A 26,548-nucleotide genomic window follows, 5' to 3' on the forward strand; every position below is an offset into this window, starting at 1 on the left:
TTCCTATTCTCATGCTATGAATAATTCATACTACTTATAGAAATTCCAAATAATTCATAAGTGTATATAGCAATAATAATCACACTGAAATAACTGCTGTGAGATTTAGAATATATCTATCCAAATTTTTCCCATACAATTTAAACACAAATTTGTATATATTTACATAAATAAATATATATTCAAACATGCAATGATAGTCGGATCATGCTTTGTATGTAGTTTTGGAAACCTACATTTTGTACTTTATATATATATATATATATATATATATGTATATATATATATATATTTTTTTTTTTTTTGCCAGTCCTGGGCTTGAGCTCAGGGGATGAGCACTGCCCTTGGATTTTCTCAAGACAAGAGCTTCTGGATTTTTGTATGTATGTGGTACTTAGGAATCGAATCCTTGGTCTTCATGCATGCTAGGCAAGTACTTTACCACTAGGCCAAACTCCTGACTCTCTTAATACATTTTTGATATCTTACCATCATCTACATTAAGAAGTCACATTGTGGGGGAGGGAAATGGGTACCAAGACATGTGAAAGGGTATCAATGTATGTGAATTAATGCACCTTCTATCTGGCAAATATCATGTAACCCCTTTACTAATTACAATAAAAATGCAAAAAAAAGAAGTCACATTGTAAGATATGAAAGAAAATCTCTGCATTATATACATGACATTGAGCATGAATTCTACTTTCCCACTGAAATAGATGTTTTAAGCTTTAAAACAAAGAATAATGCTAATGTAGCTGACTGCCAATTGCTCACACCTATAATTCTTTTCTTTTTTGGGGGGCGTACTGAGGATCAAATCCAGGACTGAACTTGCTAGGCAAGCACTTTGCTACTTGAGCTATATCCCAGTTCACACCTGTAATTCTAGCTACTCCAGAGGCTGATATCTGAGAATTGGAAGCCATTCTGGGCTGGAAAGCCTGTGAAATTCCTTTTTTTTTTGTGCGTCATGGGGCTTGAACTTGGTGGGGATGCTGTCTCTGAGCTCTGCAGCTCAAGGCTACCACCCACCCTGGGCCTGGGCATTGTCCCTGAGCTCTTCAGCTCAAGGCTACTGCCCTACCCTTGAGCCAAGCCCCACTTCCCATTTTCTAGAGGTTAATTGGAGATAAGAATCTCAGGTACTTTTGTGCCCCCGAGCTGGCTTTGAACCTTGATCCTCAGATCTCGGTCTCCTGAGTAGCTAGGATTACAGTCGTGAACCATGGTCCAGCTGAAGCCTGTGAAATTCTAATCTCCAGTTAACTAACAAAAAAGCCAGAAGTGGATCTATGGCTTAAGAGGTAGACTGCTAGCTTTTAGTAAAAACTCTGGACCAGTGCCCATGCCCTAAGTACAAGCCCCAGGGCCAGCACAGAAACAAAACAAAACAAAAATAAACAAACAGTAATGCTAGACTAAAAATGCTGTGGTGAACAGCTTTACCTATAAATAGCTGCCCAAGTATAAAACTGCTTTCTATGGATAAAGTTCTATCCTACGTTTTTATAAGCTTTCTGTTTTGTTTTTAAAATGTCTTTGCTGTTTTCTGTGTAAAATTCTTGTACCATTTTCTCTTTTTCATGTTTTACTATACTGTATCATAAAAAGTCATCTCTTTGTTGTTGTTTTATTTTGGTGGTTGTGGGGGTTTGAACTCAGAGCCTAGTGCTTGTTAGATTTGGTTCCTTGGCTTGGTTGTCTAGTGGTGACTACCACTTCAACCACTTCTCCAGTGCTGCTCATTTTTCTAATTGGCGATGGAGTCTAGTGAACTTTTCTGCCTGACATGGCCTTTACCTGTAATCCTCTAGAACACATCTCAGAAGCTATTGGACACGCTTTTTTTTTTTTTTTTTTTTTTTTTTTTTTTTTTTTTGCCTGAGCACTGTCCATGGGCTTTCTCAAGGCTAATGGTCTGCCACTTGAGCCAGAGCACTACTTCTGGTTTTTTTCTATGTATGGGGTAGCAAGGAATTGAACTGGGTCTTTGTGCATGCTAGGCAAGCACTCTACCGCTAGGCCAAACTCCCAGCCCCCAACTGGACACACATTTACTAATTTGATTTGAGTTTTTTAAAAAATTTGTTAGATAATGTATAGATGCAATTTGCTTATAGATTAAATTAATGATAGTTTATAGCTTTATATTTTGTCTTTTGTGAAGGCCTTTAGAAAAGTTTAGGACACCCAGTGTAATATAGTATACTCAGAAGTAAAAAATTGGTTCCTAAGGGGTGCATTAACTGCTTTTACTCTGTAGTCATGTTGTAATGTGAATTACATTTTTACTTAAAAACCATGTTAAAATCTGAAGCCTCTTACAATCATCTGTGAAATGTGTGCCTTCAGAGTTTAAATTTCATGAGCTCTTGCTCAGGGAATTACTTTTCACCTCAGTTCAACGTTAGTTTACTTTAGTTGTAAACAAACAGAATGTAGCAATACTATTTCTATCCTAACAACATATGCCTGATGTTCCATTAGTAGTAATATTTTCATCAGAACATTGTTGAACAGTAGCAAGTGATAACATTTGTAGGCAGTCATCAGAGACTTGACAGCTTTCCTTACCACTAACATCCTTCCTTCTAGGAGGCGAAGGGTGTAAATTGAATGGAACATTTCAGAAAATGATTATCAGCTGATGCTACCGCAAATATCAAGTTGAAGCAGAATTATTTCTTTAAAAAATGGTGATGATTTTTCTGATATTATCATTCAATCATGGCTTCATAGAGGAAGCAACAGTTACAATACAGAAGGGGATAAAATAGTGATACAAAATTTCTTATCTTGCAGAGGAAATAAGAGTGATAGTATGTGAGTTTCCTGACAAGACCTAAAAGTAGCAGCATTCATTCCCTTTGAGTCTTTGTTCATTAGCTGTGCTGGAAGAAGTGCCTTTCTTTTCTCACTAAACCCCTCTTCTAGGAACTTGGTACACCAGCCTGAACTTCACTATCTTGTGCTCTGAAAGAGCAGGTTGATGAAAGCTTTTGAAAGATGCAGTTTCTGTACTGAATCTTGTACTTTTTCTGAAGTTAATTTTACTTTGCCATCCAACTCTATATGCAGTTTTTAACTAAGATTGCATGAAAGTATTTAGACACAAAAAAAGTTAAGAGTTCCTGTTTTCTTCAAATCGTCCATGGATGGTACAGCCATGGTCTTCAGGATACAAAAGCAAAAGTATAATTCATAACCTAAACTGAACATTTTTTGGGGTAGTAAAGTTTACATATCTACTCGTTAGTGCAATGTCAATGGAGAATGGCCCCCTCCACTATTTATTTCTCCCTCTATAGTCACAATTGGTTTTATGTCTTAGGTTACTGTTTTTTTGCATTGACCTCTCTATTGCTAAAAGAGTGAGACAGATTTTGGTTTTGTCTTAGTTTTTCTTATAGTATATATTTTCTACATGTGGAAGAGGAAAAAAGTGGTAGATAGGGAATTATCATCTTCTCATTGATCAAGATACACTCTATTTTGTATTTATAAATGGATACATTGAATTGATACCTATTTGTGCATCTCTTTAAGGATAATTTAAAATTTTATTAAAGAATTAGAATCGTTAAAAATATACAACTTGAGTTCTCAGATTTAAAAAATGTTATCTTACTTACAAAATGAGTCTTTTTGTGAAGGGATTAGATCCAGGCTCTACAGATGAGATTTTCTGGGTGGACCCTGTATCTATTACAAGTGTGAGAGGGGAGCAAAAGAAAATTACACACACGCACACACACACACACACACACACACACACACACACACACACGAGTCTTGGGACCATGGGAATACATATTGAAGTTATGTGGACACAAGCTGAGGAATGCCAACAACCACCAAAAGTTACAAGAGGGAGATAATCTATTCTCACAGAGTCTCCAGCACCAATGAGTTCTACAAACACCTTGGTTTCTGTCCAAACTGAAGTCAGATCTTGGTTTTTCAGAACCATGAGAGAATAAATTTCTGCTCTTCTCATGTTGTCAAATCTGTGGTATGACAAAAGCTAATGAATACTTCCTATTCCATCTCAAATAACAAATAGCATCATCTTATTTATGTCTATTCTATCTTTGCATATCTTATAGAAGATATTGATGATAGATTCATAAAATCTTTTCTACCTCCTTAATTTCTGAGTCCTCTAATACTTTCCTTGCCTCCTTCTATTTGATATTTCTTCTTCTTGCTTTATAGTTAGGAAAGGGCTTCTCAGAAATGTCTGGTAGTCCTAGATATCAGTCCCTTCTTTAATAGCTAGACCATGAAGGAACAATTTGATGTTACAAAGTTAATGAGGTTGAGACACAGTGGAAATATAAAAAGGAATCCAGGCAATTAGAACTAGTGCTAAGTCAAAGAGAATTTACCATTTTATATTAATGTTAGTTAGCTTGGTATAGTTAGAATGCAATTTTCAGGCCCAAGAAACACAGTGAAGGTCAGATGAATTATGTGTGAAGACTTTAAGGCTGGGAAGAAACTGATTCTGAGATTACTGAATGTTTATAGTGGGGCTGAGTGTGTGTTTTCTTGGCCTGGGATCTATTATTAAAGCTTCGGGTAGAAGGGACAAGTAGATAGATGCAAAGAACTCTAATTTTGCCTGCTGTCTGCTCATTGTCCTTTTCCTCCATTGTCTTACTGGCCTTGGCTGTATGTCTAGACTCTGCTTTTATCATCAGCAGCTCTGTTTTTCTAGCAAGTATTGATCTCTTTCAGTTAGCCAAAGCTTATGTTTCTCTTTTTATTTGTTATTTCTTGTTAGAGGTCTACACAATTTTTTTTCTGGGCCTAAGCCAAACTTCAGGAGCCTTGATCATGTTGCTGGCTTGATTGGAGGGCAGGTGTATGACAGCACAGTGTTCGTCACCAAGTACATGAAGAAACTAAGCCTAGAGCTATTGAATGAAGCCTCTTTCGATCTCTTTCTTTCCCCCTCTCCCTCCCCCCTCTCTCCTGCCTATCTATCACAGCAAGTGCGATGACAATTATTATGAACATTTATTGAGCACTTGCTATGTACCAGGCATTCTACAAAGCACATTAGTGCTACTATTAACAACAAATTACTACATATGTGAACTCCTATGACTTTATAGATAAGGAAGTGGAGGCACAGAGAGGCTGTGATGGACTTAGGAACTTTATTAACTGAAATTTGGGACCTAAATGTGAACTCAGGGTGCCTGGGTGTAGAGCATTTAAACATCAATGTTGTTGTTAAAATAATAGAGATATTAGACTCTTTATCTTAAGAATATAACTGTAACCCCTCTATATACCACTTTGATAATAAAAATTTTTTGAAAGGAAATTAATGATAATAATAATAATAAATAGATTAGGATTAAGACTTCTCATTCCTAGTCCACTGCTTGGATAATAAACTTTAATGATGTACCACGTCTAAATCTGTCTATTAACTGACCATATAAAATATGCAGATTGTATGACCCTCATCTTGAGAAAACTTTACTAGACTAACAATATCAAAATATCTTAATTTTGAAGATGAATTTAAGAAGATAGGATAAAAACTGAGCACTTTGATTATTTTACTGAGCATTCAATAGTCATTGCTAGTTAGTTATTACATTAGTTACTACAAATACAATGTTAAGATATGATCATTTATTCTAATATTTATATGGTGAGCAGACCCAGACCTTGTTAGCGAGGCAAGTGCTCTACAGCTGAGTTACATCCCTAGTCCTGGTCATTATGAGGGTAAGATTATTCTTCACTTATTCTTTTTCTTCTTCCTTCTCTTCTTCCTCTCTTCTCTTCCTCCCTCTCTCCTTCCATCCTGCCTTTTCCTCTACTTACATAGCAGTTATAGTTCTATATAATTTTAGTTAGTTATATGATGTTGTTACAAGTATAGAAAAGGTACTGTAATGCATATTTAATATTAAAAACCTTTAGCTAAATTTTGAGGCCTGGATAAGATTTTAAAATAATTATAGTTTAAAGGATGCTCTTTTGAATAAGATTTATCACAACTAGGTCTTACAAATATTGACTTTGTGGTCTTTTGCTTTCTTGCTCTTGGTTAAGTATATCAAAATAATTTCCAAATAGCTTGCCAATGAGCTATGTGTAAATAAATATTCTTAAAGCCACTTGAAAATAATGATCTAAAGCACTATAAATAGTTCTCATTATATTTCCAGGAAGTATATATTTATTAAATACTTTACATATAGTACAGATAGTGTGGTCTTCTGATTAATTATAAATTCTAGCTTTGGTGGGGTATAAATTAAAAGAATTAGTATTGCCTTTATAATATTCATGCAACAACTGGAAAAATGAAACAAAACAATTCATTTTTTCTTTCCATATATTTTTATTGTAATTAATAGAAGGGTTACATTATATTCACCAGATAGAAGGTGTATTACTTCACAAACATTAATACCCTTTCTCATGTCTTGGTTCCCATTTCCCTCCCCCCTACCCCTCATCTTATTTTCCCCCTTCCCTATCCTATTTCAAATAACAAAATATGCATATATACAATATATCAGATAACCAGGTGAAATATTGTACCAATATGAGATAATCAAGGGACAGCAAAATTGATGAGAGATAACATAGTACATGAAGGACAACAATCACTCATTATATGGCTTTTGTTTCTATATCCTGGAGGTCCTTTCATTTAGCATCATACTATATGGCCTTATGGGTCTAGGTTTTGGTCTATTGCAAATCTCTTCTAGGAGAGCATAAGGTTTCTACAGATTATGACCATTGAGCCTATGTTCCTTTGAGTCTGGCTTACTTCACTTAATATGATTTTTTCTAAGTCTTTCCTTTCCTTACAAATGGGGTGATGTCATTCTTTCTGACAGCAGTATAGAATTGCATTGTGTATGAATACCACATCTTGTTGATCCACTCATTAACTGAGGGGCATCTGGGTTGGTTCCAATCTTTGCTATGGTAAATAGTGCTGCAATGAGCATTGTTGTGCTAGTGGATTTAGTATGTCCTTGTTTCTGGACAATTGGGTAAATGCCAAGTAGTGGAATTGCTGGATCATAAGGGAGCAATATGTTTAGTCTTTTGAGGAATTGCCATACTGCTTTTCATAGTAGTTGAACGAGATTGCACTCCCACCAACAGTGTAGTAGTGATCTCTCCTGGCCACATCCCCTCCAGCATCTGTTGTTATTAGATTTCTTGATCTGACCATTCTAACTGGAGTGAGGTGGAATCTTAGAGTTGTTTTGATTCAAAGCAATTCGTTTTAAACACATTGAAGTTCTTCTATCAATAGTGGCCACTCAGTGTTGCTGATTGATGTGGGTGAAAGGACCAAGGCGGTCTCAGGACATATTCACCAACACAGATAGTCCCGCTTGCGTAATGAAAGCAGAGGAAGTAGATGTCACTTTCACAAAAAAAGAAAGAAAAACAAAAAAAAAATCAGTTTGTGACATAGTTTTGGTTGTTTTAGAATTTTCACTTTTAGATGAATTTCTCACTTGTGTGAATTGATGAAAGGCAAATTATGACTTTCAGTATAGTTTTTTTCCTCAAGCTGCCCACTTAGTTTTCCAGTCTACCTTCCCCGAATGAGTCTTTTCTGTTAGAAATGTTGTGTACAACCTTGGTATTTGCATAAGGAATAAGCTGAAGGAGAAGGGTTGAGATTTCCGAATTTTACCTTAAGCGGTGTTTTGTTTTTGTTTTTGTTTTCTGTAGGTCATGGGGCTTGAACTCTGGGCCTGGGAGCTGTCCTTGAGCTCTTCAGCTCAAGGCTATCACACCACCCCTGGGCCTGGGTGTCCCTGGCTCTTCAGCTCTAGACTACTTCCCTAACCCTTGAGCAACAGCACCAGTTCAGGTTTTCTAGTGATTAATTGGAGATAAGAGTCTCATAGTCTTTAGTGCCTGAGCTGGCTTTGAACTGAGATCCTCAGATCTCAGCCTCCAGAGTAGCTAGAATTACAGTCATGAGCCATCTCACCTGGCTTCATAAGCATTTTTTTATATTGCCTTCTTCATTTCATCACAACAAAATTATATTCAGTGGGTAACCTGCCTTCAAAGAAAACTTAGCAACTAGATTAAAAGAAAAATATGAAGCAAAATAGCCAACTGAACTCTCCTATTTATAGAGGGATAGTTATAAGACTTGGCAATTGAGACACAATAAAATTCTCAACATAGAAATCAAGATAAGACATAACATTCTAAAATACAGAATAAAGTTAATTCCTTAAATTCACTCATTCAATTAATTTAATCATGTACCAACTATATGCTAAGCACTAGTTGAAAGAATTTGGGGATAAAACATGGATTGGATAAAAATCTCTGATTTCAGAGTGTTTATCACGTTGGGTTAAAACATTTAGTATTCCATTTAATAAGTAAACATTACAGTTCATAAAGATAGCTACCGATACATATATATGCATATAATAGAAATAAACAGGGAAGAGGATGAAGAGTGACAAGGAAGGAGCTAGTTTGTAAATAAGTAGCTTATGAATAAATAGCATATTAAAGGGTGTGTGTGTATGCCATACACTTATTCTGGTGACGAGCATTCCTTCATAGAACTCAGCAAGTACTAAGAGTGTGGGCAGCAGCATGCCAGACATCTTCAAAGGACTAGTGAAGATCGAGAGGCAGCTATTAAGCTGAAGATCAGCAAAGGCAATGGGAAATTGATCATGCAGGGAGCTGGTAGGCCATTGTGAAGACTTGGACTTTTATTCCTCTGGGCTTTTCAGTTGAGAATAAGCTGTAGTGGGACAAGAATGCAAGCTAGGAGACAAGCTAAGAGACTACTGAATTTGTTTAGATGAGAGGTAATGCTGGTCAAGGAGTGAAGGGTTATGGTGATGGTGATGGCGAGGTTCTGGGCATTTTATGGAGATAACGTTAAGTAGCTTGGATGTTGTTTATGAGAGGAAGAAAGACATTAAGCAGGAACCTAAACTTTTTGCTAGAATCATCAAAGGTTTGGAGTTATGCACTGATATGGGGAAACTGTTCAGTGGTTTCTGTATTGCAGAGGGACAGTCATGAGCCCGGTTTTGGATGTGTTGGTGGATTCACTGAACAGCGAAGGCTGGAGTGGTGGGAGGACTCTCGGGGAGAATATATGCATAGACATTATCCACATGAAGGAATTGTACAAATGATAGGATTGGTGCACTTTACAGATCACATGACCCGCCCCAGTATGGAGGGTTTTCCTTGAGCCAGTTTTGCACTTATGTTTTGCCGTAAGGTGTTTTGACACAACAGGAGATTTCCATGTGATCACACTAAACATAGATGTTTTCTCTGGCTTTAACTTTCCATTTTACTATCATAATTCATTGCAAAACAGGGCTGGCCAGCAGCAGCCCCATAGCTTTAAGTCTACTTGTAAATAGTACTCACATTAAAGAATGATAGCAAAAACGATATACAGAGGATTACAGTTAAAAGTCAAGTAATGAGTACATTTCTTTTTGAACACTGACACCTCTTCCCTCATTTTCCTCCAGTTCTTTTTCCCTCTCTACCCACCTCCTCCAAGTTGTGTAGTTCATTTTCAACATAAGTTCACCATTTGCTCATATTTTGTCATAGTACAAGAAAATAAAACAAAAAAAAGTGAAGGGGAAGCATCCTAATCTGTGATGTATTGGTGAATAATGAAGAATTTGCTATAAATTTCATGGCTTAATAAATAACACAAATTTAACAAATAACAAAAATTTCTGGGTGGGAGTGGCTTATGCTTGTAATCAAGAAGGCTAAGATCTGAGGACAATGGTTCCAAGCCAGCCCTAGGCAGAAAAAAAAAAAGATAAATGTAATAAAAATCACTTACGCTTATAATCCTAGCTACTAAGGAAGCTGAGATCTGAGGATTGCAGTTCGAAGCCAGCCTAGGCGCATAAGTCGGTCAGACTTTTATCTCCAATTAGCCACCAGAAAATGGAAAGTGGCCTGTGGCTCAATTTGGTATCCTTGAGCTGAAGTGCTCAGGCAGTGCCCAGGCCCAGAGTTCAAGCTCCATGACCGACACACACACACACACACACACACACACACACACACACACACACACACACGCACGCACACTCGACTCTTCCTTCTGCTTTAACTCCTGGCTAGCCAAAAAGCCTGTGGTTTAATCCTAGCAACCTTCATGATTATCTGCTGTGTTGGGCAGCAGAGCCTAGTGGAGGTGTCTGGGACATGGAGCAGAGTTCTCATAAAGTGACTTCTTGCTCTCATGTAATGAGCAATTGTTAATAGAGGAAGTCTGTTCCTCTGTTCTCAGTTTTGTACTTGGGTTCTTGTGCAGCCACTTTCCCCCATGAGCTGAGTCACCATAAAGATACCAAGCAGATATTGGTGGCAGTTCTTGAATTTCCTAGACTCCAAACCCATGAGCAAAGTAAGCCTTTAATTTTTTTTTAATAGATCACCTTATCTCAGGTATTCTGTGATAACCGCAGGACACATAATTAAGACACTTACCTGCTGTCCTCTGAAAAATCAACCTCACCTTACATTTTGCCAAACTTGATTTCTTACAAATTAGTTATAAACACCTATTGTAATTTCTTGCACTTTAAATGACCAGCCATCCAAAACACCCATTCAGTTATCTACCCAACAATAAAGGTATGTTAAGGGGTATTTGTGGGTATCTGTGAATACATGTGTGTGTGTGTGTGTGAGAGGGAGAGAGCGAGAGAGGGAGAGAGAAAAGGATAGATTGAGACTGAAAGAGGAAAGAAAAGATAGACTGAGTGTTGAAGAAGGCACATTTGTTCTCAAGTTTGGATAACGACTGTAACATCGGCTGAAAGTGTATTATTTTTATTTGGTCATAATTTGCATAAAGAGCAATATAAAATGCCAAGAAAAATTTGATCGTATCTTCACAATCTCTATACTCATCTTTACCATCTGATTACTTATTCATGTTAATATAATTATTTTCAATCTCTCTTCCTCTGCCATATAAATCTGAAACATTGGATAATTGGGCATATCTATTTTTTAATTTTTAACATTTTTTCATATACGAATCTTCTCCATTCTTGTGAATACTGGACTGTTCTGTGCATTTTTTCTATTTAAAATCCAGAGATTTATTCCCTTGGCAAACGAATAATTCTCCCCTGTTGAAGAGAGCCTCCTTGTCCAAATTCACATTTCCTTCACCGGACAGCCTGCATTCAAATGGTCAAATGAGGAGAAAATGGTCACAGCTCTCACCCCACTCTGGGCATCTGAGAAGGACCATTGTGACCTCAGAGCTCTTCTGGGGATAGGTGAAGCATTGCTGTTACTGCTCTGCAGCCTTGCTTCTTCCTCTGCCTTGATTTTCCCCAAAGCTCTGCTTTTGACTATTACTGGAATGCTGCAACACTGCTTTCTCCCAGCAGGCGCCTTCCTAGAGCACTTTCTATGGGACAAGCACATGCTCTCTCTTTTTTTAGTCTTTATTCCTTCTGGCACCATCTAAAGTATGATTGAGCCACAGTGCAAAGAAGCACAAGATGTTCAGTTTGTCAATGAGGGATCTTCAAGGGTATGCCCCAGATCTTTACTCTGTAATTTTCCAACCTACTGTCATCTGCCCCTATTAACATTCCTCCCCCCAAACATCCCAAATGCATTTTCTCATTTAGTGAAATATGGTCCATAATCTACAAGATTTCTAAAATCATCCCCTTCTCCCATCCCAAGGATATGAAGCCAATTCCTAAACTCTAGCCATCAACTTGACCACACTGCTTGGACTCTGGCACTTCAAGCCTGTGTAGCCCTTGCTTTAGTCATAAGTGTAAAGTGCAGCAGTGTGTGCTCAGTTTACCCAGATCTTCACATATTCCCTCTTTCAGTCATTTTCTAAAGGCAAATGGAAATCCTCAGAGTCAGTTTTAAAATCAACTTTGTATCAGACTCTGCCCTAATTGCTTGGTCCATCTGCAGAGCTTCAAGTGTGCAGAATTGTTCAGAGTGACCCTACAGCCTCCTTTCCTCTCTTTCACTGTTACCAGTACATGTCATTTCTAGTTCTGGAGATAAGTGGGGACTTACGTATGGTTTTAGCATTTGCCATGGTTTCTAGTTTTAGCATTATTCATTGACTTCTAGCACTAGCCATTGTTTTTTAGCCTCTACATTTGTGATATATCATTATTTCCCCCATATTTAATTTTTTATGAATGCACACTTTAGAGAAAAACTCTTCCCAATGACATTGTTTTAGGAGATGCCATTATACATGTCCAATCCACTATGTTTAAGTTCACATGAAAAATAAAGTATTCTTGAATTAAGCTTTTTATAAGCTCTAAATTTATTTTGAAATTGTTTCATTATAGTTGAGGTTAAATCAATTTGAAATAGGAATGAAAATTCTTATAGTTCTCTAGGAAATGTACTGAACTAGCATTTTTTCAATACAAGAATTTTAAGTTACAGTCTATTAATTTTCCTATAATTTTTTAGTCCTTTCTGGGCAAATAAGTTGCTTCATACTTTCAAAGTTCTAGGTGAAAAAAATAAGCAGGAAAGAATATTTTCTGCAATAAACTTTCCCTTAACATTAATTTATGTCTTCTGTGCCCTATTTTTTATCTCAGTCTTTGTCAGGCTAAAAAGTAACATATTTTTAAAAAAATCATGGATGCATTTCATATTTAAAAAGGATAAAATATGTCTTTCTTACCAGTAAGCCAAAAAGGTAGGGGAACTAACACTTTGTTCTAGAGTAGTAAATGGACAAATTTGATAAGAAGAAAAGAAAGGATGCAAGTTTAACAAATATATGACAGTTTTTAAAGCACTGAAATTTATAAGCATTATGAGGTAATGCCCTGCAAAACAGAAGTGCTGAGTTCTGTTTTCTAAAGATTTTCCAACTAACACTAGGAAGTTTTTGTTCAAGAACAAAAGCTCAAACTCTCTTTTTGAAGACTAGAAAGATGGTAGTAGGGATTTACAATGCTCTGAATTCACTGAAAGAAAGTAATTTTTTAAAGAGCATAACAATAAAAGCATGCATAAAACGTACAAGGTTAATAATGCCTTCAAAATTTTCTAAACAGTGCCTAGAATGGTAGAATAGTAAGGAAATATATAGTCGCAAACTGATATAATTAATTTTAACTTTTCCTTATTTGAGTGCAGGATGACTAATCCCTTTTCAATGAATTGCCTGCATTTTGTTGATTATTTTTGCAACCAGTACAGAGTATTTTTTATTATTATTTCCTAGCTTAAAAAACTATCTTGTTTTAGTTGCTAGCCAACTGTGACATGAACCAACATGCTAATGAGGCAAATAAATAAAAGATTAATCCATTTTCCCCTTTTCTTTATGCATAGTGGTTACCTCCTATTTCTAAACATTTCTCATTCTTCCAACTCTCCTAATACTTCATTGTGAGACTATCTATGCAAAAATTGCATGGTTGGAACTATTGAACATTCTCTTTTGAAGACTGCTAGACAAATCATTTCTTTAATTAAGAACACACTGTTAGGAATGGAATGCTTTTCAGTACAGAATACTTTGAAAACTTTGTTACTTGTTATGTTAGTGCTCTTAAAATACTATTATTGTGTTATATATTCCCAGAGCAAAGCATAACTACCTGAGTGTATACACACACACACACACACACACACACACACACACACACATACCTTGAAACAGACGAAACAGACATCCTTAAAACTTGGAAGAGCGGGGGGCGGTGGGGGGGAGGGTAAAGGATACCAAGACATGTGAAAGGGTATCAATCTATGTGAATTAATGCACCTTCTATATGGCAAATATCATGTAACCCTTTTATTAATTACAATAAAAATATAAAAAAAACTTGGAAGAGCATGAACATACCCTAAATACCTTGAACAAGCTGAGTTGGGAAGTCTCATGTCTTGGAAGGTGTTACAATTCTAGGTGTTCCTGTCAACAGTAGTGTTTCAGTCCTACTCCAGTAGTAAGGATGGATGGAGCTAAATAGCACCTTACAACAAAAGCATCATAGTGTTCCTGGCTTAAAATCTTCCTGCAGGTGATGTTAGCCTACAATCTAGTCTAAGGGAAGAAGATACAGTACAAATTAAGGGGGGAATGGAACTTGAGTGACTACCAAGAGTATGAGCAGGATTAAAGGTGTCATCAAATAGGACAGAAGCTCTAGAAGCTTCTGGAATTCTACAGTAATGATAACAAGTTCTCAAAATCCCTAGGTGTGACAAGTTCAGCAGAACCCTAGAGTCTGAGATGCCCAGGTCTGTCTAGAGCTGTGGGTGGTGGCACTGAAAAGCAATGGTGACCTGTCTTTCATCAAGCTCAATTGGGAGAACAAAGTCAAGGAAATCCATGGGGTACAGTGTTCAGAAACCAGTGCTCCCACACAGAGCCCAGCTGAAAAGAAAATGGATTGGAGTGGGCGCAGGAAAATGTGACCCAGTTGCTTTACTGTATAATTTACCAATTATACAAAGGATTGAAGGACTGAGTATAAATGAATAGCTATGGCTGGAGTCTAAAATGAAATGACACATTGAAGAAGGGACTCACTCAATATTGTGCTCATTTCTTTATTCTTTCAAGCATCTATTGTCTATTTTGGCAAGTGATTTTTTTATTATGGTTAACAGAAGGGTTACATTATATTCACCAGATAGAAGGTGTATTACTTCACAAACATTAATACCCTTTCTCATGTCTTGGTCCCCATTTCCCTCCCCCCTACCCCTCATCTTATTTTCCCCCTTCCCTATCCTATTTCAAATAACAAAATATGCATATATACAATATATCAGATAACCAGGTGAAATATTGTACCAATATCAGATAATAAAGGGACAGCAAAATTGATGAGAGATAACATAGTACATGAAGGACAACAATCACTCATTACATGGCTTTTGTTTTTATATCCTGGAGGTCCCTTCATTTAGCATCATACTATATGACCTTATGGATCTAGGTTTTGTTCTATTGTAATTCTCCTCTAGGAGAGTCTAAGGTTTCTACTGATTATGACAAATGTGGGAGACCATTGAGCCTATGTTCCTTTGAGTCTGGCTTGCTTCACTTAATATAATTTTTTCTAAGTCTTTCCATTTCCTTACAAATGGGGTGATGATGTTGTTTCTGACAGCAGCATAGAATTGCATTGTGTATAAATACCACATCTTGTTGATCCACTCATCAACTGAGGGGCATCTGGGTTGGTTCCATATCTTTGCTATGGTAAATAGTCCTGCAATGAACATCATTGTGCTAGTGGATTTAGTATGTCCTTGTTTCTGGATGATTGGGTAAATGCCAAATAGTGGAATTGCTGGGTCATAGGGGAGCTCTATGTTTAGTCTTTTGAGGAACTGCCATACTGCTTTCCATAGAAGATGAACGAGTTTGCACCTCCACCAACAGTGTAGTAGTGATCCCTCCTGGCATCCCATCCAGCATCTGTTGTTAGTTTTCTTGATCCTGGCCATTCTAACTGGAGTGAGGTGGAATCTTAGAGTTGTTTGGATTTGCATTTCTTTTATGACCAGAGATGTCGAACATTTCTTCATGTATCTGTAGGCCATTTTTATTTCTTCTTCAGAGAAGACTCTCTTTAAGTCTTTAGCCCATCTTTTAATGGGATGGTTGTTACTTTGGAGATTAGTTTTGGAGTGATTTAATTTTTTGAGCTGTTGATATATTTTAGCTATGAGGCCTTTGTCCGTTGTATGGTTAGTGAAGATCTTTTCCCATTCTGTAGGCTTCCTAATTAATTTACTAGCTATGTCCCTTGCCATACAGAAGCTCTGCAGTTTAATGCAGTTGCTCAGGGCTTTTCTAAGACCTTGATTTTCCTGCTTAAGGCCTCTCACCTAGATGGAACGCAGAACTGGTGTCATCACACCAAGCTTATCGGATATGAGAATTAATCCTGGGCTCAAACCTCAAACCAGTGTCTCAGTCTCTGCCTCCTCATAGCTGGGATAACAGATGTGAGCCAACATGTCCAGCTTTCCTTAATTCTTTTAATCTATTCTGGAGTGACTTGGGAAGGGCAAAGAAATCAGTACTATGAAATGTGGCTGTAGTCACACAGACCTGAAATTAACCCACTTATCCTACTTTCAGCAAGTTACTATCCCCCTCTAAGCCTGTTTCCTGGAGGCTAATACAGATATATTTCTCACATGATGGCTTGTATGCATTGAGATAATACAGTTATTTAACCTTAGCTGACATAATGATGATGGGGATGACTTGAATGACTTTCAAGTTGTTGCTGCTAAAAATCTAATACCTATGAAATTTCATGTTTGATATAATGACATCATAAGAGAATGAGTCACAAGATGTATTGGAAGCAAAAGTATCATCCATTAAAATGTAACATACCACTCCAGGAAAATGACTATTGGTGAAGAACTCAATTCCATTTGTATTTTGACTGCAAATTCCTCCAAACCGAACAACATCTCAGCTGAGTAGCCTGTAAGGCCCAGGATCTGAATCCAAGAATGACACCTTTAGTGCTCTTGGCCCTACAATCTGGTCTCTCAATAATTCTAATCTGTGTCATATTATCTCTACTGGTCTTCTTGGCCTCAGACTCTAGAATGCCCTTTTCTCTGCTGTTATGGATATGGCAAGGGCTGTTTAAAGTTAAAGTAATCCAGTTTCCTGAGTTTGTATGTTGCTATGACTTGCTGACTTAGAGGTAAAGTATTATGAGGGTCCTTCATTTTGCTCTTATTTTCTCTGCATTATGTCTTTGTCTTCTACATCCAGAATTATGCCATGGAACTTTGTGTTGCTATGTCAGCACACTAGTTAGAAGCGGTGTCTTGAACTCAGACTGCTTGAGTCTGAATTAGGTTATGTTATTCATTCAGTAGCTGTGGGATTTTGAAAGTAATTAACTTCACTCTCTTTTCTTCAATGGAGGCAATCCTTATTACCTACATTGAAGCAGGGTTGTAAAAATTAGATGGGATAATCTATATGCTAGTGCATGGAAACCTTTAATAAATGTGATAATATTGTCAGTGCTGCTCCATCCATTTCCTAGAGATGATCATATCTTTCATACTGCTGGAGTATGGCCATAGGACTTACTCTGACTAAATAAATCCAAGGAAGTTGACATATGCAATATTCAACCTGGAACTTCAGATACAAAGCACTTGTCCACAAATGCTTTGTTCCTTTGGCCAGAGGGGTACTTGGAGGACAGCTGTGCTTTGTGTGTCCAGGTGCTGAAACTGGGCCCACCTGGAGAGACTTGCAGCTGACCCATTTGTGCCAGTTGCATGAGGGTGAGAGAAACTTATCAGAGGAAGGAAAAAGTGCTGGAAATTGCACATAACTTAAAACAGATAACATCTCTATGTCATTGAAATTCATTATCAGTCTGTTACCTAATCACTGCCTTAATATCTGGAGATCTCTGATAATATTTACTTTTTTCATATATTTTATTGTAATTAATAGAAGGGTTACATTATATTTGCCAGATAGAAGGTGCATTAATTCACATACATTGATACCCTTTCTCATGTCTTGGTCCCCATTTCCCTCCTCCCCACACCCACCCCTCATCTTGTTTTCCCCTTCCCTATCCAATTTCAAATAACCAAATACAAATATGTCCAATATTATGTTTACTTTTTTTGTATGTAATGTTCCTAGGATTTGAACTCATGGCCTGAGCACTGTCTTTGAGCATTTTTGTATAAGGCTAGCACTCTATCACTTGAGCCATAGCTCCACTTCTGGCTTTTTAGTGTTTAATTTGCAATAAAGTCTCACAGACTTTGCTCCCTGGCTAGATTCTAATGATGATTCTCAGATCTCAGCCTCCTGAATAGCTAAGATTGTAGGCATGAGCTACCAGTGCCTTGCTGATTTTATTTACTTTGTAAAGAATAAACACATATGAATAATAACATCTGAAAAGCAAAAGAATTTACTTTTTGGTGGTGGGACATACCCATAATTCCAGCTATTCTACACAAGATGTGCTCTTAATCTGAAATGGGTAAAAGTCTAAGACAATACCTGAAAAACAAATAATGCATAGTGTCATAGTGTCTGCCTTAAAAACTTGCTGACTTGAGTAGTTCCAATAAGAATGCTGGGAAGGGTGAAGAATTGACTTTTGACCAGTCCTACCCTCAAGACAAGTTCCTAGCCCAGGCACTGCCTTTGCCTTGTCCTAACCACTGATGACTCTTCAGTACCATGAGCATTCATGTAAATTTACTTGCCATTTCCTTATTTCCTCTTTTAAAAAATCTCTGCCAGACAAGTTAGAAGAGGCTTATTAATATGCTTTATCTTAGATCAAATAATACTTTTACATTTAATCTATAAATCTACATGTTTTCAAATCATTTTTAAAGACAATGATTCAATGGAAATTAATTTGCCAAATGAATTCTCAGTGTCCAAGAATTACATGAAAATAAAAACTGGGAATTTAATATAGCCCATTGTTATTTTGTTGTAAATTCTTGATGAAATTTAGAAAATTTCTGTTATTTTTCCAGTTACATAAAATAATAAGGATTAAATACTTAATGACCTATCGTAAAACTTTTTGTTAATAATCCTTCTCATCCTCAAAATAATTTTTTGCTAGTCCTCAGGGTCTGGATACTCTTCCTGAGGTTCATTTTGCTCAAGGCCAGCATGCTACCTTTTGAGCCAGAGCACCACTTCTGCCTTTTTCTGTGTATGTGACACTAAATAATTGAATCTAGGCATTCTAGGCAAGCATACCACTACTAAGCCACATTCCCAGCCCTCAAGTATTTTTTTAATCTGAATTTTCTTAGGACTCTTGTCTGGGGTTGTTTTCATCTCCGGATGTACGTAGAACTACAGAGGAGAATATCTTGCTTGGGATAGCTATAACCTCTGGAAGAGGCAGGGACATCTCTGTGTTCTCAGTAAGCACAAAAAATCCACTCAGAAGTTTACAGGGGGAGATTTGGCAGGTGGGCATCAGAAAACGAGGATAATATCGTGCAAACATTTTTACGTGCTAACGAAAACAACCACAAAGGTAGTGAAAAGTTTGGAATTTGAAAATTTGACTCAAAATTGGAAGTTCTAAAAGGAAGATGGAAAAGATACTTTTGTTGAAGAATAACTGAAGGATAAAGACATGGTTCAGTCGTCTGCTACCTGCCTAATAAGCATGAGGCTCTGAGTTCAAAACCCCAGTACCACAAAAATAACCTCTTGAAAAGTTGAGGATAAAAGGCCATACCGCAAAAAAGGCCATACCACGAAAAAGAGGGCAAATGAAAGCATGATGGAAAGAGGGAGAAATATTGAAATATCATATATGTGCATTGAAATAGAATAATAAAACCTGCTATTGAAAGTAAAAAAAAAGAAATAGTATGAAGAGACAAGGATGTCACTCTTTCCATGCCTCTTTAATATAATATTAGAATTCCTAGCCAGAGAAATAAGGCAAGAAGCAAACATAAAGGGATCCAAGTAGGAAAGAGGAAGTGAAACTTCCCTTCTTTGCAGATGACATGATTCTGCATTTAAAGAATCTTACAGACTCCATTCCCAAATTGCTTGAGCTGATTTGAAACTTTGGCAAAGTAGCAGGATATAAATTAATGCTCAAAAATCAACTGCTTTCCTGTAGGCCAACAATGAGAAGATCATGGGCGAAATCAGGAAAGCAACTCCTTTTGAAATAGCCTCAAAGAAAATAAAATACTTAGGCATTAACTTAACTAAGAATGTAAAGGATCTGTAAGATGAAAACTTTAAAACCTGAAAAAAAAAGAAATTAAAGCAGAACTGAGGAAGTGGCAAAACCTCCCATGCTCCTGGATTGGAAGAATAAACATCATGAAAATAGCATTCCTGGGCTGGGAGTTTGGCCTAGTGGTAGAGTGTTCGTCTAACATGCACTAACACCTGGGTTCGATTTCTTGGTACCATATGCACAGAAAAAAGCCAGAAGTGGTTCTATCCTTGAGGAATGTCTAAGGACAGTGTGCAGGCCCTGAGTCCAAGCCACAGGACTGGCAAAAATAAATGGTAATCCTGCCAAGGGCTATCTACAAATTCAATGCAATACCCATCAATATCCCAATGTCATTTTTTAATGAAATAGAGGAAGCAATCAAAAAATTCATATGGAATAATAAAAGATACCATATAGCAAAAACAATGCTTAGCAGAAAAAACAGTGCTGGAGGATTATTAATATCAAACTTTTTACTCTATTACAGAGCTATAGTAACCAAAACAGCTTGGTATTGGCACAAGAACAGACCTGAGGACCAATGAGATAGAATGAAAGACCCAGAAATCAACCTTCAGATCTATGACCACCTAATCTTTGATAAGGGATCCAAAAATATAGTATGGAAGAAAGAAAACCTCTTCAACAAATGGTGCTGGCAGAATTGGTTAAGCACCTGTAGAAAGCTAAAGTTGGATCCTTCTGTGTCACCTTGCTCCAGCATTAATTCTAAATGGATCAAAGTTCTCGAACTAAAAGTAGATACACTGAAAATTTTACAAGAAGGAACAGGAGATACATAGGTCTCCTTGGTACAAGTTGAAACTTTCTTAATAAAGACCCAGAAACACAACAAATTAAAGGCAGTTTGGACAAACTTAATGCAGTTTGTATTAGACAGCAGAGCTTCTGTATGATAAAGGACATAGCTAGCAGGTTAAATAAAAAGCCTACAGAGTGGGAGAAAAATCCCCACTAGCCATACAACAGACAAGGGCCTCAAATATAAAATATACTTACAGCTCAAAAAGAAATCCTCAAAGAAACAACATCCAATTAAAAGATGGGCTAAAGACTTAAAGAGAGGCTTCTCTGAAAAGGAAATAAGAATGGCCTATAGACACATGAAGAAATGCTCGACATCTCTGACCATAAAAGAAATGCAAATCAAAACAACTCTGAGATTCCACATCACTCCAGTTAGAATGGCCATTATCAAGAAATCTAATAAGAACAAATGTGGCCAGGAAGGATCACTACTACACTGCTGGTGGGAGTGTAAACTAGTTCAACAAGTCTGGAAAGCAGCATGCCAGTTCCTCAAAAGACATTCCTAAAAAAAATGGAAAGGGGAGGGGGGAACAAGATGATTGGAGGGGGAAGGGAGAAGGAAATGGGGGGAGAAGGGGTGTCAATGTGAGAGAAGTATTGCACCTACTACCTGAAGAATGCAATTGTAACCCCTGTATACATTATCCTGACAATAAAAAAAAGAGAGTACAATAAGAAAGTAATAGAGCCGGTGAATTTGACCAAAGTACTAGATATGCATATATGAAATACTACAATGAATGCCCTCAGTATATAAACTCACAAGAAATATTTAAAAGAGTTTAAAAACCTGCTCTACAAAGGGTAGAGTAGCATTGGGAGTTTTTTATATTTCATTTTATTGTTGGGATAACATATGGAGGGGGTTACAGTTACATCCATCAGGTAATGAGTACATTACTTCTCAAACCTTGACACCCTTTCTCATGTTTTTGGAAATTTTACTATTTTAGGTGAATGTTACAGAGCAGAGCTGGATCTAAGTTCTGGAATGACTGAGACCTCAGAGTAATCTTGAGCAAGTTACTTAAAATTTCTGGATTTCATTTTCTTCATTTATAAAATTGAATTTTATTATATTTGAATGCTAAAATCAAGAAAATAATGTTTTGAAATTGTATGTAATTCCCTTTTGGTGATTGGTGGCTCATGCCTATAATCTTGGCCACTGGAGAGGCTTGAAATACTGATAGTTTGAAGCCAGACTGAGCAGGATAAGTCTGTGAATATCTTATCTCCTATTAACTACAAAAGCTGGAAGTGGAGTTGTGACTGAAGTGGTTGAGAGCTAGTCTTTGGCAAAAAGAATTTGGAGACAGAGACCAAATATTGAGTTCAGGCCCCATTACCTGTACCAAGAAAGAAAGAAAGAAAGAAAGAAAGAAAGAAAGAAAGAAAGAAAGAAAGAAAAGGAAGGAAGGAAGAATTTTTTAAAAGTAAGTTATAGGTACTTCAATATGGAAGCAGGTTCTTTAAAAATTACTGGATAGGGCCAGGAGTTTGGCCTAGTGTTTAAAGTGCTTGCCTAGCATGCACGTAAGACCCGGTTCAATTCCTTGGTACCACATACATAGAAAAAAGCCAGAAGTGGTGCTGAGGCTCAAGCGGTAGAGCTCTAACCTTGAGAAAATCCAAGGACAGTGCTCAGGCCCTGAGCTCAAGCCCAGGACTGGCAAAAAAAAAAAAAAAAGATAAAAAAAATTACTGGATAATACAATTTTTTCAGTAGCGTCTGTCCATTTTCTTTTGAAATCTACCTTAGAAACTATGGAAGATTCTACAGATTGGTTCATTTATGCATTCCAATTTTCCTGCTTTTGTCTTTCTAGTATAAGGGCTAGTAAGTAAAAAGAAATGAATATTTTTCATCTGGAATTATACATTAGAGGATAAACCTGTTAATATCTTAGCATGTACACTGGCAGGGTGGGAGAAGAGAAAATACCCTATAACACAATGAAATATAATAATAAAATGTTTGTTGTGTTTCTTGTAAATAACACTGGTATGGACACAGCAAACCTGGCAGAAATGTGTTTATTTCTTCTGTGAAACATTTGTTTTCTAGATACATGGTTTATAACTTTTAAAACCTCTTGTCCAAGTGTAATATTTTGTCTTTTATCATCCATCCAGTGTGTTTACTTGTAGATTTATAGGCACATTCTAATTACAACTAATGAAGGAAACCATGCACCACATGTTTCTTTGGGTCTGGCTTACTTACTAAATAGAATTTTTTCCAAGTCTTCCCATTTCCTTATGAACAGTGCAGTATCATTCTTTCAGATGGAAGTATAGAATTTCATTGTGTGTACATGTCAGATTTTCTTTAACAATTTGTCCTGCTGTCTCGAAAGTAGTACTGATGGCAAATAGTGAAACACTGATTTTGTGACAAAGCAGAAAGGAACTCACTACGTGTAGCATCATATGTCCTTTAGCAACCAAATTGAAACTAGAAGCTTTACACTTCCAGGCTTACTATGGTAGAATTAATAGATAAAAACATAATTTGCTTAAGTCTGTTTATTTTGTTCACAGCTTAGCAAGTGCTACTAATTCTCAAAGGCCAAAACATGACTTGTTTAAAAAGGCATTCTAAAATTTGTTCATATTTGCTTATTTGTTCAACAATATCATCTGGTTGGCTGAACACCTCAAGTTAAAAAGGTAACATAATTTATACTTTAAAATCACCAAGTAGCATTAATACTAGAGTTATACTCTAATCTTATGTTTTGTTCAAGCATGTTGGATACCTGAATTCATTAGTTCATGTTCTTTAAGTTGGCATAAATTAATTTATTTTTCTACAAAGACTTTAATTTGCCTACTAATATTATATATACATATATACTAAACACTTCCTTCCTTCCTTCCTTCCTTCCTTCATTCCTTCATTCCTTCTTTGTTGGTTGTAGAGCTTGAACTAAGTGGTCCCGGTTCCTAAGCTCTTTCATTCGAGGCTAGTGTTCTACCATTTTGAGCCATATCACCATTTTCAAATTTTGCATTGTTAACTGGAAATAAGAGTCTGTGGGGACTTTTCTTCCTGGGGCTGGCTTTGAACTGTGATCCTTAGATCTTAGCCTGTTAAGTGGCTAGGATTACAGGTGTAAGCCACCAATGGCCTGCTCTTAAGACATTTCTTGAAATGTAGGTGGATCAAATATGGATTTGACACATAGGTAAGTTCATCTTTGTTTGAACAATTGAATTTTATTGAAGAACTGTTTATTACTGCCATGTTAGTGTCCTTCCTTGAATTTAACATTGGCCTGATATAGATAGTTGTAAAAATATTCTTTTTTCATATAATTTTATTGTAATTAATAGAAGGGTTACATTATATTCACTAGATAGAAGGCACATTACCTCACAAACATCGATAACCTTTCTCATGTCTCCCCCAACCCCTCAACTTGTTTTTCCCCTTTCCTATCCTATTTCAAATCACCAAATATGCATAAACACAATATATCAAATAACCTGGTGAAATATTGTACCAATATGATATAACCAAGGGACAGAAAAAGAGATGAGAGATAACAGTACATTACGGACAACAATCATTCATTATATGGCTTTTGTTTCTATATCCTGGAGGTCCTTTCATTTAGCCTCATTCTATATGGCCTTTTGTATCTAGGTTTTGCTCTATTGCAAATCTCTGCTAGTAGAGCCCCAGGTTTCTACTGATTATGACAAATGAGGGAAACCATTGAACCTAAGTTCCTTTGAGTCTGGCTTATTTCACTTAATATGATTTTTTCTAAATCTTTCCATTTCCTAACAAATGGGGCGATGTCGTTCTTTCTGACAGCAGCATAGAATTGCATTGTTTATAAATACCACATCTTGTTGATCCACTCATCAACTGAGGGGCATCTGGGTTGGTTCCATATCTTTGCTGTGGTAAATAGTGCTGCAATGAACATCATCGTGCTAGTGGCTTTACTATGTCCTTGTTTCTGGATGATTGGGTAAATGCCAAGTAGTGGAATTGCTGGGTCATAGGGGAGCACTATGTTTAGTCTTTTATGAAACTCATGCCAAAGCCTACATGTATATGTGGACACTGTTCTTGATTATTTTATAATCCAAAAATTTGTTTTGATGGCCTGCTAATATACTTATGATAACAGCACTTCACAAAGTATTTAGCTAATTGCAGTTCAGAGTATAAATGAGCAATGAATTGTGATCAAACATTACCATGACCCACACCTTCTTGTACATGAATGGAACTGAAAAGAAAAGCAATAAATTTACTTGGTTTTTGTTCAGACTGCATCAAAAGAAAGAAATCCACCCTTCCCCACCTTTTTTCCCCCCCAGACCTGAGACTTGAACTCAGGGCCTGGGCACTGTCCTTGGACACTTTTTTGCTCAAGGCTAACCTTCTGCCACTTGAGCCAGAGAAACACTTCTGTTTATGTTTTTTTTTTCTATGTATGTGGTACCAAGGAATTGAACCCAGGGCTTCATGCATGCTAGGCAAACTCTCTACCAGTAAGCAAAGCTCCAGCCCAGGAAAGAAATCCTTAGTGTGGTGCCTTCAGTGGTGAAATCTTGAATAGAATTGAGCAGCACAATTTTCATTTTTTCTTTTTGGTCAGTTGTGGGACTTGAACTTTGGGCTTGGGTGCTGTTCCTGAGTTCTTCAGCCCAAGGCTACCATCCTACTCCGTGAGCCACAGCACCACTTTTGTTTTCTGGTGCTTCATTGGAGATAAGAGTCTTACAGATTTTAGTGCCCGGACTGGCTTTGAGCCACGATACTCAGATCTCAACCTTTTAAGTATCTAGGATGACTGGTGTGAGCCAACGTGCCCAGCTACAATTTCCATTCAAACCTCTTAGAACTAGACAAAATTAATTGTGGAAAAAATAGTTACTTAGTACATAAAGCTCTACCAGTAGCTCTGAGAAAAATTATTTTCAAAATGAAATGATATATGAAATAATTCTCTAAATACAATTTGGAAATTTTGTAGGAGGATGTCTAGTATACCCTAATTTTCTAGGTGACAAAAGCCATAGAATGGCAAAATGCAATGATGGAGCCCAGTCACTGGCTTTGCCTGCTGTGGAATTGCTAGGTCCAGGAGGCCCTGCATGCCACTGAGGATGTCTTCCTCCTCTACTGCTACACACATACAAGATCCTGCTTAGCTTTAAACCCGATCAGACAATCCAAACATCAGAGCCATTCTCAATGAACCCTATTTCTGAGAGATCAAATGTACATTCTCTCATCTTGTCCTGTGTGGGAGTGCTGCCCTTTATTCTTAGAAGTCTCTTCAATCTGTATTTTGTCTTTTCAGATTCAGTAAGATGCAGAGAAAGATGTAAGGTTGATGGGCCCTGAAGCTTTTAGGTAAAATAATATTATTATGAACATGGGGCATTAGAAGGTACCTGTGTCAATGAAGCCCTGAGATACCTCACCTGCTGTAGCTTCAGTCTAAAATTCACCTCTGGTAGTTATATTACTCTATTTAACTTTCCTTATCTATTTATTTCTACATACGAGTTCTGTACTTCTTCAATGGCATCAGCCTAGATCAATGATTAGAAAAATCATTTCCAGTGTTTTCCACAGTGCTCTGCACAAAGTTGGTGTCTAAATCAATTCTATTGACAACATCATAATAAAACATTTTTCTTTTCCAGCTAGATGTGGTGATGAATGCCTGAAACAATAGAACTCAAGAGGTGGAGGCAAGAGGATCCCGAGTTCAAAGCTAGCCTGAGCTACCTTATCAAGAGCAAGTGTTTCAAAAAAGACCAGTGTGCATATTTGTTTGTTTTCATGTGTAACATTTACTTATAAACCTAAGGGGAAATATTTCTACACATACTGTCTCAAAACTAGACATAAGCAGTTGCTAGAAGTC

This window comes from Megascapheus bottae, chromosome 5 (assembly GCF_031878675.1).
Source record: "Megascapheus bottae isolate mThoBot1 chromosome 5, mThoBot2.hap1, whole genome shotgun sequence".
Lineage (NCBI taxonomy): Eukaryota > Metazoa > Chordata > Mammalia > Rodentia > Geomyidae > Megascapheus > Megascapheus bottae.